This window comes from Prionailurus viverrinus, chromosome D1, assembly GCF_022837055.1.
Source record: "Prionailurus viverrinus isolate Anna chromosome D1, UM_Priviv_1.0, whole genome shotgun sequence".
Lineage (NCBI taxonomy): Eukaryota > Metazoa > Chordata > Mammalia > Carnivora > Felidae > Prionailurus > Prionailurus viverrinus.
This window is the reverse complement of record NC_062570.1, coordinates 46,687,402-46,705,867: the sequence shown is the minus strand read 5'-3', so window position 1 is coordinate 46,705,867 and position 18,466 is coordinate 46,687,402. Positions and strand designations below refer to the sequence as shown.

General features: G+C 42.7%; 1 protein-coding gene and 1 pseudogene across 1 annotated transcript in view; both read right to left on the bottom strand.

Moving 5' to 3' along the window:
* Window positions 1–18,466, bottom strand: part of LOC125146454 (uncharacterized) — a 108,168-nt gene that overhangs the window by 31,092 nt on the left and 58,610 nt on the right.
* LOC125147258 (uncharacterized) lies at window positions 8,094–8,159 on the bottom strand (annotated as a pseudogene).

Below are 18,466 nucleotides of genomic sequence, written 5' to 3'. Positions count from 1 at the left end.
CATAGGCTTTGAAGCTGGAGAGTCTTCTCTTGAGGACTTGGGAAAGATATTTAACCTCTTTGAGCCTCAGTTTCTTTATCTGTAGAGTAAGATGAATAGTAATGCCTGCTCTGCAGTGCTGAGATAAGGATTAAATGAAGTTGTCATGTATAAAGGGTATAGAAAAGTGCCTGCTGCCTGATCAGTGCTCAGCAAACCAATCTTTATTATCAAGTTTCATGGGGAAATGGATGAGAGGTGAAAACAGCCACAGTTAGAAAGACAGTACATGTAAAATTCAATGTAACTAGTTTGATTTTTTCAACCAGTATATATTGGGAAACTTCCTAAGTGCTAGTAACTAAATGGGGGAGGGGGGGGGTTATAAGAACAATGGCCTCGACCTATAAGAACTCAGAATTTTGCCCCTGAGATGGACAAGTAAGCAAGCACTTTCTATTAGACTTATAAGTCATCCAAGGTAAACAATAGAAAATGTTGTCAGAGCAGAGTGGAGGAGGTGCTCACATTGTCAGAAGGAGTTAGAAGAGGCCTTGCTGAGGAACCAACCACTGGGCTCCATTGGCTGAGTCTTAAAATATGAACGAGAAAGAGTTCACCAGGTGAAATGAGTTGGAGAAAGTCATTGCTGACCTTGGGGACAGTGTGTGGGAAAAACATAGGCACAAAAGAGCTTGGTTAGAAGAATGAGAACCAGGGAGTAACAGAATAAAAGGGACATGATAAAGGACCATCAGTCCTGAGAGATACTAAAAAGATCTTGTTTGCCTGCTAAAGGGTTAGGACTTTGCTCTGGGGACAAAGGGGGTTTTAAAGCAAAAATGAGATGATTAATTTGTTTTCAGGAAAGATAACTGGGTGAAGGATGGTGTGCAAAGGGGAAAGACTGGAGGCTGGGAGACTGGAAGCATATGAAGATAAGAAGCTCATCTGGGTTACATAATCAGGAAGTTGGTAGGGTCTCAGGAAGAGAGGCTAGACCTCTTGGCTCCTGGTTTGAGCTTTTTCGATTAGATGGCTCCTCCTTCCACATCTTTGAAACCTGCCTACTAAGGCAAACCTTGACCTAAAATTACAGTGCTCATGTGAACAGGAAAATAAAGCACACCACATTGCAACTATGTTTGATTTGGACCAAGGCATCTGCTTTTTATCTATGGTTCACCACAGCATTAAAACATGTTCAACATTTTTCTGAGCATTTACTCCCTGAGGTCTGTATTCCTAAAGAGAATGCAAGTTCATATTGATTTGGGCAAGTCATCCATCCACTTGCTCAGCTCATCCATCCATGTGTCCATCCACAGAACCACAGAAATACATCAGCAGCTACTGTTCTAGTCTGGCTATGTCCTGGGGATAGAGATGGAAGGTAGTCTCTGCCCTCAGAAAGCTCATAGCCTGGCAGAGGCAGAGACAGGAAAGTCAACAGACAGGGACAATCCAGTGTGATGGGTGCTAACCCAGTGAGAGAGATGTACTGATTTCTATGGGAGCTTGAAGCAGGCATACTCAACAGCCATCAGGGAAGTAGGGGACACTTGTTTAAGCCTTGAAGAGCAAAAAAGAAGAGGGTGCAGAGATACTCTGAGTAGAAGGAAGAGCATGTGCTACTTGGGGTTACAGTGCAGGGACAGGAATGATTAGAACTGGAGACTTCAACAAGTCTTCTAGCCCTGAAGACAAACACATGCTTTGCCTATTTTAATCAAATAAACCACATTAATCCAGATTTAACTTATGGCTTCCATCTGGGACCTCACTGCACACAACTAAGCCAGTGTCTACTTTCCCCCAAATTACCAAATAGGCAAAGTTTGTTTGGCATTTTCTGACTGCCTTTTTCAGTGCCAGTCTCAGGACACCTCCAACTCTGGACCCAGTGCCCTAAGTTGTTCCTCCAAACCAAGAGCCCTCTTCACACACCCCCTTCAGGGGCCCAGGTCCCAGTCTGTCTATTCTCACTCACTTCCCTATCAACTCTTAGCTTGTGGGATAAATTCTGCCCAGCTTTTGGATGGTGTGACCTTGTGAACCTGAAAGGCTGCTGCACATTTTACTTGTTCGTAAGCACCAGCCAGCTTAAAGCATTCACCTGTCAGAGGTATCTGTACTCAACATTGTCTTTCCTCACTTTACCTGTCCTCTGTGAGGTATGTGACCTCATCATTCCTTCACTCATGGTTTTCTATGAATTCCCTGTCTCTGGGGTTACTTCCTACTTCTCCCGCAGCCCCATTCATAAAGCTCTATCATAACACTTCTCAAACATATAGAGTTTTAACCATATCCCTATTTTTGCCTTCATACTGGACAAAAAGCTCTGTCCTACTCGCTTTTCTTTCCCCAGATCCTGCACATAGTGGCGCTAATAAACATTGCATGGATGAATGAATTAGTAAAGGAATGGACCGAAGTCTCTAGAACAAACTTCTGCCAATGAAATGCCATTCTAGAGTTAAGAACAGCAAACGTAAGAGTCAGGGTGGAGAACCAACTTTTGAGACTTTCAGTACCCCCTCTGAGCTAAGGTTAGTTGTGAGGAAGGCAATGCTGCTTCTGACAGCAGAGAGAAGGCAGCATTTTATATCTTGATTTCTTTGGGCCCTGTCTGGCCTCATTTCTCCAGGCCCATTTCTTTGAGCCTGTGCTACTTTGTATGGCTCTTATTCATGAACTTGGAACTATTAATGACACAGCAGCAGCTGATATTATACTTGACCCGAATTATGTTTTAGCACTAATGTGCAATTTCACAGAAGAGAAGGACTCAATTGAAGTTAATACTCGCTAAAAAGAAAATGAGTGGTCCCTGACTTATTATTAGAAAAATCCTAGCCTTTGGTCTGAATTTTTTTCTAGTTTTACTGAGAAATAATTGCCATTCATCACTGTATAAGTTTAGGGTGCACAGCATGATGGTTTGATTTACATATATTGTGAAATGATGACCACAGTAAGCTAAGCTATCATCTGTCTTCTCATATAGATACAGTATGAAGAAAAGAATAAAGGGGAACAAGTTATCTCCTCATGACGAGAACTCTTAGGATTTATACCCTGAACAGCTTTCCTGTGTGTGATCTGACAGGGTTAGCTACAGTCACCATGTGATGCATTACATCCCTAGTACTTCTTTATCTTATAGCTGGAAGTCTGTACCCTTTGACCACTTTCCTCTAATTCTCCCTACCAACCCCCTGCATCTGCTAACAAGTCTGATCTTCTTTTATTATTTTATGGGGTTTTTTTTTGCATTTTTTTCTCAATTCCACATATAAGTGAGATCATGTAATAGTTGTCTTTCTCTGTCTGACTTATTTCACTTAGCATAGTGCCTTCAAGGTCTATCCATGTTGTCGCAAATGGTAGAATCTCCTGGGTTTTTTTACAGCTGAATAATATTGCATTCTATATAGATACCACAACTTCTTTATCTATCCATCCACTGATGGACACTTAGGTTGTTTCCATATCTTGGCTATTGTAAATAATGCCTCCATGAACATGGGGGTGTAGGTATCTTTTCACATTAGTGTTTTTGTTACCTTTGGCTGTATTCCCAGATTATAGAGGCAGGTTGGAGAACCAATTTTTTATTAAGATCCAAAAATACTAAAAAGCCTGACTGCTTAGACATGTAAAGCACATGCTGAGTGTCCTCAGCCAAAGGCAAATATGAGAAAAGTCAAACAGTGTATAGTAAACAAATAAATGAATCACAGTGTTGGGTAAACTGCTGTTTGGCACCAATCCATGATCACAGACCAAGAAGTGTCTCTGCAAAAATGTGAAAAATATCTGGAAAAGATGTGGAAAATATCTCAAAAACAGATCTGAATTGGACCTGTAGTCTTGACTACAACTGAACTTTGTCCCACACGAGTAATATATGATGTTTTCGTTTAGTACATATTTGTTCACCAATCTGTCTATGGATCATGGATGAGGCTGCTTCCTGCAAAGTGAACTGCACTCTGTGGTGGCCTTGGTCATTGCTGTGCATGGCCAGCTGGGGCCAGGCTGACCCACGGCCATGGGAAGCAAAGGTAATCGAATCTGGCTGCTTAGTGCAGTGGAATGGGACCAGGGCCAGGAGCTGGGGGCCCTGGGTCAAATAGTTGCAGACCACATGTAATATTCTTTAAAAGGCCTTGGCCTTCCACATGCATTAGCATGCAACTGACTACAGACTGTTTATTTAGTCTAATGTCCAATTTGACATTTAATTACAACAAACTTCTTTAATTCATGGAATCGCTTATTCCATGGTTAAAGTCACCTTGTGAATATTAGGGATAAAATGGTAGGAAAGACTTAGGCCTAAGTTTTCTAAAATCTGTCAGATAACTAGCTTTGTGTGCTAAGTTCTAGGCATAAAAAGAGCTACAAAAAATTAACAGACACAAATCCTCCTGCTCTCAAGGAGTTGAGAGTCAAGGAAGCAACATTAGTGATGTTATACATATAAAATAAGGTAGAAGGAGAAAGTAACAATAGCTAGCATTTATTAAACACTGACTGTGGGCAAGGCACTATTCTAAATGCTTTACATGTACTGACTCATTTATTATTTTTATATTAAATATAATTTGTTGTCAAATTGGTTTCCATACAATACCCAGTGCCTATCCCAACAGGTGCCCTCCTCAATGCCCATCACCCACTTTCCCCTGTCCCCTACCCCCACTCCCATCAATCCTCAGTTTGTTCTCAGTGTTTAAGAGTCTCTTATAGTTTGCCTCCTCCCTCTCTGTAATGTTTTTCCCCCACCTTCCTCTCCCCCATGGTCTTCTGTTAAGTTTCTCAGGATCCACATATGAGTCAAAATATATGGTATGTGTCTTTCTCTGACTGACTTATTTTACTTAGCATAATACCCTCCAGTTCCATCCATGTTACTACAAATGGCCAGATTTCATTCTTTCTCATTGCCAAGTACTATTCCATTGTATATATAAACCACATCTTCTTTATCCATTCATCAGTTGATGGACATTTAGGTTCTTTCTATAATTTGGCTATTGTTGAAATGCTGCTATAAACATTGGGGTACAGGTACCCCTATGCATCTACCCTAGACCCAGCAATAGTGCTGCTAGGAATGTACTGGCTCATTTAAACCTAACAAAACCCTTATGAAGTAGGTGCTCCCATTAGCTCCATTTTACAAATGAGGAAACTGAGACATGGAGAGGCTTATAAATTGCCCAAGATCACACACAGCTAAGGCTCCAGTAGGGATTTGAACTCAAGTGGTGTGACTGCAGTTCCTGTGCACAACCACTGTGCTATTGTGGGTGCCAGGAGCATCTGAGAGGTGTACATCAGAAGCTCATATCTCAGTTCTGGGAGCTCAGCTGATGGAGATATTCAATGCATCCTTGGAGAAAGATTACCCAGACTTTGTAGAGACATAACATTACTAAGCCTTGAAGGATGGGGAGGATTTGAACATATAAATGTTGGCAGTGAGAGTGGAGGAAGAATTCAGGGAAAAGGAAAGAAAGGTTTCCAGGTTGAGAGCAGCATTAGTAAAATATGAAGCAGTGAACACACAGGATCTGAGGAAACAGCCGAGGTCAGTCTGGTTGTATCAGAATGTGTGAAAACATGGGAATGCAAGCTGATGCAGCCACTCTGGAAAACAGTATGGAGGTTCCTCAAAAAAGTAAAAACAGAACTACACTACTAAGCATTTATCCATGGGATACAGGTGTGCTGTTTTGAAAGGACACATGCACCCCCATGTTTATAGCAGCGCTATCAACAATAGCCAAAGTATGGAAAGAGCCTAAATGTCCATCGATGGATGAATGGATAAAGAAGATGTGGCATATATATATATATATATATATATATATATAATGGAGTATTACTCAACAATCAAAAAGAATGAAATCTTGCCATTTGCAACTACGTAGATGGAACTAGACGGTATTATGCTAAGCGAAATTAGTCAGTCAGAGAAAGACAAAAATCATATGACTTCCCTCATATGAGGACTTTTTTTTAATTAAAAAATTTTTTTTTAACGTTTATTTATTTTTGAGACAGAGAGAGACAGAGCATGAACGGGGGAGGGGCAGAGAGAGAGGGAGACACAGAATCGGAAGCAGGCTCCAGGCTCTGAGCCATCAGCCCAGAGCCCGACGCGGGGCTCGAACTCACAGACCGCGAGATCGTGACCTGAGCTGAAGTCTGACGCTTAACTGACTGAGCCACCCAGGCGCCCCATCATATGAGGACTTTAAGAGGCAAAACAGATGAACATAAGGGAAGGGAAACAAAAATAATATAAAAACAGGGAGGGGGATAAAACAGAAGAGACTCATAAATAGGGAGAACAAACAGGGTTACAGGAAGGGTTGTGAGAGGGGGGATGGGCTAAATGGGTAAGGGGAACTAAGGAAACTACTCCTGAAATCATTGTTGCACTATATGCTAACTAATTTGGATGTAAATTTTAAAAAATTAAAAAAAAAATTTTAAAAAATGTGTGAAAACAAAGGAGTGGGAGAGGGCTGTAGGGACAATGGGGGCTAGACCTGAAAGGTGTGCTCCCAAAGATGATCTTTACCCACCCATTCCCTGCACTTTGCCAAACTGATGAGCTTATCACCAAAAATCACTCACAGAGAAACTTTGACACTAAAAATGAACAAATGAGAGAATTAAAAAAAAAAAGTCACTTTCCCCCAAAGATGAGTAAGCACAAGAAAACTCAAGTTCCATGTCCAGTTTTCTGCTTGTCAGCTATGACATTGTGAATAACCTTCCCAATGTTCCAGATCAGCTATACTTTGTCAAACTGCTGGATAAATAAGCGTACATTTCATAGTAAAGATGGTAGTTAGATTCTTGGCAGTAATTCCTGATAATTCTGAAGGGTTCTAGGCCTTCGTTAGAAACGGGGGTTTGACTTGCTGTTGTTGCTATGCAAAAGAAAAAATAATTCCAGTTACCTATTTTAGAATTGGTAGGGCCTTTTCAAACCATGTAAACTATGCCCACTTATTTTGCCAAAGAAGTAAAAAAAGTTTAAAGGTTAAATGGACTTACTCAAAGCCACCCAGAAAATCAATAGCAGAACCATTTTTTGAACACAAAATTTGGGGGAAGCAAAAAAAAAAAAATGCTTTTATTGCACATTCGTAAAATCTACATATAGAATGTATCCAGTGTTCTGTCCCACTCCTCATCCATGAATCTTTGAAATTTAGTTAAAACACAAAATCCCAACAAGAAGTTTTTAAAAATGTTGAACACAAATTTTATTTATACTTACAAAAGTGGTCTTTGTAAATATATATTCCATGCTACAAAATAATTCAGTAGAGCTATTAAAATTAACTATAGCTGACTCTGAGCACTTGTTCTGTGGCAAGCATCGTACTGAGCATTTCAAGTGCATTATCTCATGTCATGAGGACAACAACCCTCACAAAGGTACTACTGTGATCCTCATTATATGCTTGAGGAAACTGAGAGATTTAGTAACTTGCTCCAGCTTATATAGCTAGTGAGGACTAGTCTGGAGTCAGGCTGCCTGACACTGCTATTAACTGTTAAAATAACCTCTGTAGCTGTAGTGGATGACACTTACCTGTACCAGTAAATTGAAATTGTCTAGCCAAGGTGTAGAAACTAGAAGATTTTCTGTAAAAAGTGTTACCCTTAACTGGGAGCCTCTGGGGAAATAACACTTCTAACAGAACTTCTTATCTCTATGCCACAGCCAACCATTTTTGCTGCACTTTGCTGGAGAAACAGATGCCTGCAGTTTATCACCATCAGAATCCCAGTGGCCATTAATGACTGTTAGCAGCCTGCAGCCTGCAGCCTGCCCAGTGCTGTGCCCATCAAACATTGCCCCGCCATGAGTGGAGCCTGTTTGAGTAGCCTGGAAGCCTGGGCAGAGGTCTAGGGTCTTGAGAAGCAGTACTTTGGCTTGCCTCAGGCCCCGAGTTCTGCCCCACCTGGCCTCACCTGTCATCCCACTGACAGCAGGCCCCATTCACTGTATTTAGGAAATGGCCTTTGGCTCTCCTGCTTCCTGTCTGTTCTACGGCCATTACCCTTCTTTTTTTTTTTTAATTATGGAACGCTTCACAAATTCCTGTGTCACCCTTTTGCAGGGGCCATGCTAATCTTCTCTTGCCACTACCCTTCTTTGGACATCCATCAAGCATCCAGGACTGCTCTAAGCTTCCTACTTCCTCATGCACCCTCTTGACGCCTTCCAGTCCATCCTCCCCTCTGCTGCCAGAATGATCCTCCAAACCTGATCATGTCAATCCTCTCTTCTGAACTCTGTGATGGCTTCAAGTTGCCTACAAAGTAGAAATCACACTCCTAAGCATGACATTCAATATCCTTCACAGTCCTTACCTTCTGGCACTCAACAAATATTTGGTCAATCAGTGAATGCTCTCTTCTTTAAAATCCTGTTAGCAAACATTCTCTCCACATGTTATTCAACAATCCAATTTATTAAGTATCCACAATGTGTTGAATTTTAAGAATTTACTGGGTTTTTTCCCCCATAGGATAATGGGATAACAGACATAGTTATGGACACAGAATCTGGAGACCTGGGTTCAAATGCCACTCTGGCCCTTTCTCTGTATGTGGAAAGTAATTTTCTTCCTCTAGCCTCAGTTTCTCCATTTGTGTAAAAGAAAGTAGATCTACATGATCTCAAAGGCTCTTACAGCCCATGTCTGTACTGGTCCCTGATATTAGAATCCCTTGAAGGATGAACCAAGAATGTTAGACCCTAGGCAGCCTAAAATGTGTGTCCCACAGATGAATCCTGTGCTCAGCAGCTTCAAGACATCCTACTTTACCCATGTCCTCACTTCAGCATAGTCTCTCAGAATCTCCTGACTGGCCCTATACTAAATTATAGGACTGACATTCACATCTTCAGTGTATTAGACCTGGAGCTGAGACAATGGAGCTCTTACAGACTTCAGCTATGATCTCATCTTCTGACCAAGATTTTTTTCTTGGCCTGTGATTGCTCAGCCCTAACGGGGGTGGGGAAGCAAGGAGCCCCTACTCCAGGAAGTACTGGTGCTCACTCAGCATACCATAGGTCTGAAATTGGAGCAGGAACTTGTGTGGGCTGGCAGGAATCTTGTAGGCTCCTGTGGGAAAGAGAGGAAGAATCTAGGCAAGCCCAGGAGAAACAATCCTGAGAGCAAAGAGACCTGAAGAGATGGAAGGCAGCAGGGTTGGTGTAAGGGAGAACTCCTTTATTGAGAAGCTTCTGCATACCAGGCACTTCTAATCAGGGCTACCATTTTGCAAGGCAGGTATTATCCTATTTCCAAAGCTCAAAGAGATTCACTTTTCCAGAACCACATGACTAGGTAGTAGCTGTGGGATTCAAACCTAGGTCTTCAAAGATCTGTGTTTTTTCTTTCACACACCCTGAGAAGCATCTTGGAGGAACTTAGGAAGTCTTGAGAGTAAAGCTTGACCCTCAGGGAATACTTACCAGATGGTTCTTTCTAGGAAATGGGCAAAATACTAATGGGCTAATATTTCATCCCAAATGACCAGTACTAACCATGAGAAAAGGTAATGTTATAATCACCAAAGGAAATAGCTTTAGGTCATAAATGAATGTTGTCTTTTGGGGGGGTGTAGAATGACGTTGTTAATTCCTTGAACATGAATGTGACTAATAAACTAGGTGTGGTATCAGTCATCTTGTCCACACAGCTGTCTGGGTACGCTAATCTGTGGTTTGAGTCTCAGTTGCTGTCTGCCCAGTGGCGTGCTACACTCTAATCTCCTGGGTTCACAGTTAGCTTGACAGTTTTGCTGAGTCTGACTCACTTGCTCCCAGCCTCAATTGTTCTGTGCCAGTGCAGACTTCTTTTACAGTTGGCCTACTTAGAAATACAGGATGTTAGTGTTGGAAGGGAGCTACCTTAAAAGTCACCTAGTATAGCCCCCTATCTTACAAATGAGTTCACGGGTCCCGGACGAGGTTTGGTGATATCTGAACTCGAGTGGGTTTAAGTGGGAGGCATGGTGGACCTCAGCAACATGGGCCTGTCTGACAGGAGGAGGAAGCTGGGATCAAGCAGCACTGGAGCTGGCCATACTAACACTGCTGCAGGATATGGGGGACCAGGGCACGGGGAGCAGACCCAGCCCCCTGGAAGAATGGGTTGGAAGAGGAAAACAGAGCGTCAGGATCCCAGCCAAGCAGTCTGGAGTTCAGGGCAAGGCTTCTGTCCCAGCAGGGAAATGTAGGGCTGAGTAAGGGAATTAGGCTGCAGGTCAGTTGTGAGGACTGGGCTGACATGGCAAGGAGGGGGATGGGTATGAAGAGAAAAGTCCTAACTCAGAGCCTACCAGGCAGTGCAGAGTTCACCAGAGCACAATAAAGTCCAGATTAGTGTCAGCACACACCACCCCCATGGTGGGTGGTAGCTGATGAACTTCTCATTCTTCAGGAAGGCTCCAGACTGCAAGCAACTCCATGCCATAGCTGGGAAACCAGGGAAGGCAGCCCTGAATTACTCCATCCATTCTGCATCCAGATGTCTCTTGGATATCCCTTTCCTCCATTTCTACTGTCATCATCCTGAGCCCTGGTCATCACTCCCCACCCCCCCCGAATTACTGCAGTAGAATTTTATTCTACCTGCACTCTTTCTAAATATTCTTCTCATTGTCATCAGAGGCATGTTTCTATGACATGTGAGGTTGTCACTTGCTTTCTATACATGTTGGATGACCTGCCATTGCCTAGCAGCCTTTCTCAACTGGGCTTCCACGTGACCATCAACCCCTACAGAAAATTATTTAAGTCACTGTTTTCTCAGTTATCTCCCCAGGATGGTGCATAACTGGTATTGTTCTAGGGAAGAACAATACAAAGGGAAGAAATTCATTTGTACAGGGGATGCCTGAGGTCAAGAGGGCTTAGTTTTCTTTTTAATTTTTTTAATGTTTATTCAGTTTTGAGAGATAGAGAGTGTGAGCAGGGGAGGGGCAGAGAGAGAGGGGAGATACACAATCCAAAGCATGCTCCAGGCTCCGAGCTGTCAGCGCAGAGCCTGATGTGGGGCTCAAACTCATGAACCGTGAGATCATAACCTGAGCCAAAGTCGGCTGCTCAACCGACTGAGCCACCCAGGCACCCCAAGAGGGTTTAGTTTTCTTGTGGAACCCTGGCTGAAGAAGGGCTGGTGAGAATACAGCCCAGATGTTGAAGCCTGGCACTCAAGGTCCCACACAGCCTCAGTCCAACTTCTCTGAGCCTCATTTCTTGCCCTCCAGACCATACATCCCATGCTCTGACCATACCAAACTCTTCTCATTTCTCCATCATTTGATTTTGTTCATGTCTTAATGTTCTTCCTTCCACGTCTTCTTGGCCTTACAAAACCTTCACCTTCCTCCAAAGGCCAGCTCAGATGTCACCTCCTCTCTGAAGTGGTGCCTCTATGACCCTTAAAGACTGATTAAATTATCCCCTCCTCTGTTTACCCTTATTTTGTGTATATGTGAGCCACTGTAGAGGACATTGTTCCTAGTGGAGGTTTACATCTCTGTGTGACCTACAAAACTTAGACTTTCTGCACAGCAGGCCACATCCCCCATACTCCCCTGACCTGAATAGATGTTTATCAAACTGAACAGCCCAGAGCTCCCTGGGTGATCAAAAACAATGCTGATTCTGGAACACAGGACTCTTGACTCTTATTGTGTATTGTTATTTGGGTTTCCACATGACACTAGATCAACTGTTAAACATGCCAATTTTAGATATGCAGGTTTGCATGGTAATAGTGTGGGCTGGGAGAAAACTTCTGGAATAATTACTGTCTGAGTGAGGGAGTAACAGCTGGTAGGTCCCACTATGAAGGCAGAGTGGAGCCCGAATGATGTCAAGTAAAGTACCAGAGGAGACTCCATCAGGAGTATGCATAGCACCAGCTTTATAATTTCTCTAGAAAAAAAGAGAAAGAAATGAAGGAGAAATCATTGATGGTAGGGCTAAGTGAAGGCCACATATGTCGAGAACTGTGTCTGAAATGAGTCATCAAAGCTGAAATCTGATAATAAAGAGAAGTACACTTGTATAGTGCAGAATGATGTCACATAAGTGATCTCATTTAATTCTCAGAATAACCCTGTGGTCGTGGGGGGTGGGGGGGTGGAGTGAAGGTGTTTGTAGTGTTGTTACAGCCCTTCCTTTACAGAGGAGACAATTAAGGCTCAGAAAGAAGTGACGTGTCAAACACCCACTGTCCCTAAGTGAGGCAGCTGGAACTAGAAGACAAGCTTGCCTGTCCCAGGTCCAGAGCCGCATTCACTTTGTTTAAGAACGGGGAGGCGGCTCCTCTGCTCTAAAAGCTGACGGCTTTTATAAAATCAAATAGGATGACATATAGAGGATTTTCTGAGCTGTGACTCAGAGGGACTCTCCATAAACTCAAGACTTTTCTAGGCTGTTTTCAGATGAAGATAGAAAACCATTAGTCAGCTGACTTGCAGGGAGTTGGCTGATACAGAGCAATTCTTGGCCTGAACTGGGCAAAACTCTTACTTGACTAGAGAATCTGGGACAGGACAGGAGAGCAGAGGGTGGTTTGTTTTTTACCTGCCTGTGGCTCCAGGGGGTATACAGGACAGTGGATGAGGGCCACTGCTGCTGCACTTTTTGGTCAGCTTGGCGTGCAGAAAGTGTCCAGAAGCTGGAATGGATGAGCTGAGACCACAAGAGGTCGCTCAGCTGGTCTCTCCCTCTCAGACTTCTCCAGGAACCCTGAAAACCGTGAACTCTTAGAATCTAAGTACCACTGACCAAAGCTCTGCGGATGATCCCTTCTGTAGTTGTTTAGCCTCTGTGGTATGTGTTTCCTGTCTCCCCAACAAAACCGTAAGGCCCTCAGGGGCACAGAGTTGATTTAAATAACTTTGTACTCCACTGTCTGGTGCTCTGAATATTTCAAACAAATCTCAGGAAATGGCCTTTTGGTTACAATAAAGATTTCAAGTTTATTAGAAACATCTTCTATATGACTCCATGGAATGAGATTCCTTGATTTGTCTTCCCTCTCCTTCAAAAGTTACCTAGATCATTTGTTTAATCCTCATCTATTCGTTCTATGCCAGCATGTATTGAGGGTCCACTATTGTGCTAGGTGCTACTACATGTTAGGCCCTATGCTAGGTGCTAGGTACCTGGAGGGAAACAAGAGGTCACCCACCCTCATGGACGTTAGAGTTTAAGGTGACACAGTCTGGTGTGGTTGGAAGAGACTGAAGAGACTAATTCAACTGCCTCATTTGAGGTGAGAAAATGAAGACCCAGAGAAGGATAAAATGTCGCTGAAGGTCACACAGCCAGTCCATGGCAAAACCAGATAAAGAAAATAGTTCTACTTTTCAATTAAGATCCTGATCTGAAGTTATCCAGGGAGGCCAAAAAAAAGACACATTATCTTCCTTCCCTTCAGTCCCAACTCAGTAAATCTCCTTCTTGGCTTCTTGATTGTTGGAGAAAGTTAATATTTTCCTGCCCTGTCTGTTCTAGAACTAAGCATGGTCTGTTAGTAATAAACCAGAGTTTTCTCATTCTCTGGAAGTCTATCTTCTCTGTCCTTTGTAAACCCCCTTCTCCACAGAGGCTGTCAGTCTTATACCTGGAGCCCCAGGACCAGAAAAAACATGTTGCCAGAGTTTTACTTTTCAACAGGAAGCAGAATATGCTAACTTTCTCTCAAAAAAAACACCATGAATTTCTGTTTCACAGATTGCTTTCCATATGTGGATGTTTACATTATACCAAGGGAGACAGAAAATGAACAATAAAAATAAGTGAAATACAACATATACTATGCTAATGACAAATGCTAAAGAGAAAAATAAAGCAGTGGAAGGAACTAGGAAATGCGGGGGGATGGATGTTGTCATTTCAGCTTAAGGTGGCTAAGGAAGACCTCACTGAGAAAGTGACGTTAAAGACCAGAAGGAAGTGAAAAGGTGGCAATGCAGACATTTGGGGAAAGAGCATTACAGGCAGAAGGAACAATGACAAAGCCATTGTTATGGGTTGAATTGTGTCTCCTAAATGATATATTGGACTCCTAATCCTTGGTACCTGTGAAATTTGACCTTGTATGGAAATAGAGACTTTGCAGATAGAGTCAAGTTAAGATGAGGTCATCAGAGTGGGCCCAGTCCAATATGAATGACTGGTGCCCTTATAAGAGGACACAGAGACACAGATATTTAGGAAGAGTGCCATGTAATGACAGAGTCAGAGGTGTGATGCAGCTGCAAGCCAAGGAATGCCAAGGACTGACAACTACCCTTAGAAACCAGGAAGAGGCAAGGAGTCCCCACTACAGGATTTAGGGGGAACATAGCCCTGATAACACTTGGATTTTTTTTTAAGTTTACATATTTATTTTGAGAGACAGAGAGAGAGAGAGCGAGCACAAGTGGGGGAGGGGCAGAAAGAGAGGGAGAGAGAGAATCGCAAGCAGGCTTGGCACTGCCAGTGCAGACCCTGACACGGGCTCGAACCCATGAACCATGAGATCATGACCTGAGCCAAAACCAAGTCAAACGCTTAAGTGACTGAGCCACTCAGGCACCCCAACACTTTGATATTTTAACTTCTAGCCTCCAGAACTGTGAGACAATAAATTTCTGTTGTTTTCAGCCACCTGGTTTGTGGAACTTTATTATGGCAGTCCTAGAAAACTCTTACAGCCATGGAGCAGGAATGTGCCTGGCATGTTGAAAAATATGGAGGCCATGTAGCAAAGATGAGAATAATGGGAATAACAGACGGTGTATCATGTAGTGCCTTATAGGTCAGAGAAGTGACATAATCTGACTTACCCTTTAACAGGTGTATATATAGTTATAACTGTGTGCTGTATTTATTTATGGCTGAATAGAAATGTATGGAAGAACCCAGATGATATTAAGTTAATGAAATAATCATAAGAAGTAGTGAGAAAGGTACCCAACTGTGTAAATACTAATATTTATAATTCAATTTTTCATTTGCTCTTTAGGTCTATTTTAATCAATAGTGTTGGTGCATAGCTAATTTTAAAAGGATGAAATTTTTCTTTTCTTTTTTTTTAACATTTATTTATTTTTGAGAGAGAGACAGAGACAGAGTAGGAGCAGGGGAGGGGCAGACAGAGAGGGAGACACAGAATCTGAAGCGAGCTCCAGGCTCTGAGCTGTCAGCACAGAGTCCCATGGAGGCCAGGGGTGGGGAGGGAGGGGCTTGAACTCATGAACTGCAAGATCATGACCTGAGCCTAAGTCAGATGCTTAACCAACTGAGCCACCCAGGCACCCCTTTATTTTCGAAAGCAGATCATTAGGTGGCAAAGTGTGGACTCTCTTACCGGACCTCAGTTGACCACACTAGTGGCCACCTGGGTTTAGACCATAATCACATGACACAAAACAGAAGTCTCCAAATATCAGTCTCAGTTGCCCTTATTCTCTGCCACCTTGTAGGCCCAGTGCATGCAGCCAACTGTTGCAGTCTCTCTAGATTCCCATGAAAGATGGTCTGACCAGGCTTCCTCCTGGGTCAGATGTCTACTCCTAAGCCCATCAACCATGGCTGAAGACTGGGTCATTTTGAATGGAAAACTGCTCTCCTCCCAAGGCTGTGGATGCTTTATTTTCTAAGAAGAGGATGTGAAAGTAGGAGGGATATAAAGGGCATCTCTAGCACAAAATCCCTCAGCTGTAACATTTCAGAAGAAATCTTCAACTTTTTTTTTAAATTTTATTTTAATGTTTATTTATTATTGAGAGACAGAGAGAGACAGAGCATGAGCATGGGAGGGACAGGGAGAGGGGGAGACACAGAATCCGAAGCAGGCTCCAGGCTCTGAGCCGTCAGCACAGAACCTGATGCGGGGCTCAAACCCACAAACCGTGAGATCATGACCTGAGCTGAAGTTGGACGGTTAACCGACTGAGCCACCTGGGCGCCCCTGAAATCTTCAACTTTGACGCAAATGGTCAGTTTTGAGTTCCTCTTCTGCTATGCATTAATTGTCTTACCTTGAATGCAGTCAGTTCAAGTTTTGAGTTGTTTCCTCAACTGAAAAATACAGATAATACTCCTACTTCAAAGGGTTGTTTTCATTCACTTACTTAAAAAAATAATTTTAGGGACACATGGGTGGCTCAGTCAGTTAAGTGTTGACTTCAGCTCAGGTCATGATCTTGCGGTCTGTGAGTTCGAGCCCTGCATCAGGCTCTGTGCTGACAGCTCAGAGCCTGGAACCTGCTTTGGACTCTGTGTCTCCCTCACTCTCTGCCCCTCCCCCACTTGTGCCCTGTCTCTCTTGCTCCCTAAAATAAACATTAAAAAATTTTTTTTTAAATAATGTTACATTTTTTGAGATAGGCAATGGCGTAGGCACCAGAAATATGGAAATAAAAGATACAGGCCATGCTGCAGGGAGGCTCACAAGGTAGTGAAGGAGGCAGGTAAGAAAGCAAGTAATTACAGTTCTAGGTACTCTGCCCTGAGGGAGAGCAGCACACCTGGGTTAGGTGTTCTCTTTGCATGCCCCCATCATGGGAGGTATATCTGTGTGTGTGTGTGTGTGTGTGTGTGTGATGTGTTTGGTGTGCATGTGGTATGGACCAAACAGAAGAGGAAGGACAGTTGGCAACACTTCCAGAGGGAAAGCTGGGTGGCAGCTTGACAGACAGGTAGGCATTACTGGGAAATAAAGGTGGGGAGGGGAAGTATGTCCAGGTAAGGAAGACAGCACATGTTGAATCACAAATATATGAAAGAGACTGGTCATTTTGCTCATGGAAGAGCAGGGCTGAAGTAAAAAACAGCATCTGTCAATGAGTGAGGCAGAAACTCCAGTGTGGTGGCTAGGAGTGAAGCTGGAGAGGAAAGCGAGGCTCTGATTGTGGAGAAAGAAATGAAAGATTGTGTGGTTAAGCTCTCTGAGAGCCAAGAGTGCTGCATGCAGTAACAGTGGCAAACACTCGTAGTGCCATAATGCAGGCTAAATTCTATGAGTCAAGTAATGTTATCTTCATTTTGCAGGTTATTATTTGAGTAATTTTCCCAGGCTCACATGATGTCTTAGTTTAGGTTCCACCAGAAGCCAACCTTGAGGAAAGGATTCAAGTACAAGCAGCTTTTGGGAAAGTGGGGCTGACCCCACGAAACACAAGATGGGGAGAAAGGAAATGAGTGACAAGAATCCGGGAAGATGTGTGCTATCAAGCAGGTTACCACCAAGGACAACTGGAGTTCAGTCTCATTGGGGAATTTTGGAAGACAGTGAGGAATACTCTTAAGAGTTATTCTCGGGGCGCCTGGGTGGCGCAGTCGGTTAAGCGTCCGACTTCAGCCAGGTCACGATCTCGCGGTCCGTGAGTTCGAGCCCCGCGTCAGGCTCTGGGCTGATGGCTTGGAGCCTGGAGCCTGTTTCCGATTCTGTGTCTCCCTCTCTCTCTGCCCCTCCCCCGTTCATGCTCTGTCTCTCTCTGTCCCAAAAATAAATAAAAACGTTGAAAAAAAAAATTAAAAAAAAAAAAGTTATTCTCACCTGGGAATGCAAGCTGGTGCAGCCACTCTGGAAAACAGTATGGAGGTTCCTCAAAAAACTAAAAATAGAACTATCCTATGACCCAGCAATTGCACTACTAGGCATTTATCCATGGGATACAGGTGTGCTGTTTCAAAGGGACACATGCACCCCCATGTTTATAGCAGCACTATCCACAATAGCCAAAGTATGGAAAGAGCCTGAATGTCCATCAATGGATGAATGCATAAAGATGATGTGGTATATATATATATATATATATATATATATATATACAATGGAGTATTACTTGGCAATCAAAAAGGATGAAATCTTGCCATTTGCAACTACGTGGATAGAACTGGAGGGTATTATGCTAAGTGAAATTAGTCAGTCAGAGAGAGACAAAAATCATAAATCATATGACTTCACTCATATGAGGACTTTAAGAGAAAAAAAGATGAACATAAGGGAAGGGAAACAAAAATAATATAAAAACAGGGAGGGGACAAAACAGAAGAGACTCATAAATATGGAGAACAAACTAAGGGTTATGGGAGGGATTGTGGGAGGGGGGATGGGCTAAATGGATACGGGGCATTAAGAAATCTAGTCCTGAAATCATTGTTTCACTATATGCTAACTAATTTGGATGTAAATTTTCAAAAATAAAAAAAAAATTATAAAAATAAATAAATAAATGTTAAAAATTAAAAAACAAAAAAAGGAAAACCTATTAATGTATCTCATTAAAATGAGATGTTATTGATTGTAATACACCAAATTTAATATACCACTAAGAAAGAAAAACTTTTCCATTCTAATACTCTCACAGACTATTAATTATAAGATGTATTCTAACTTCAGAAATGTTGAAATGTGACAAA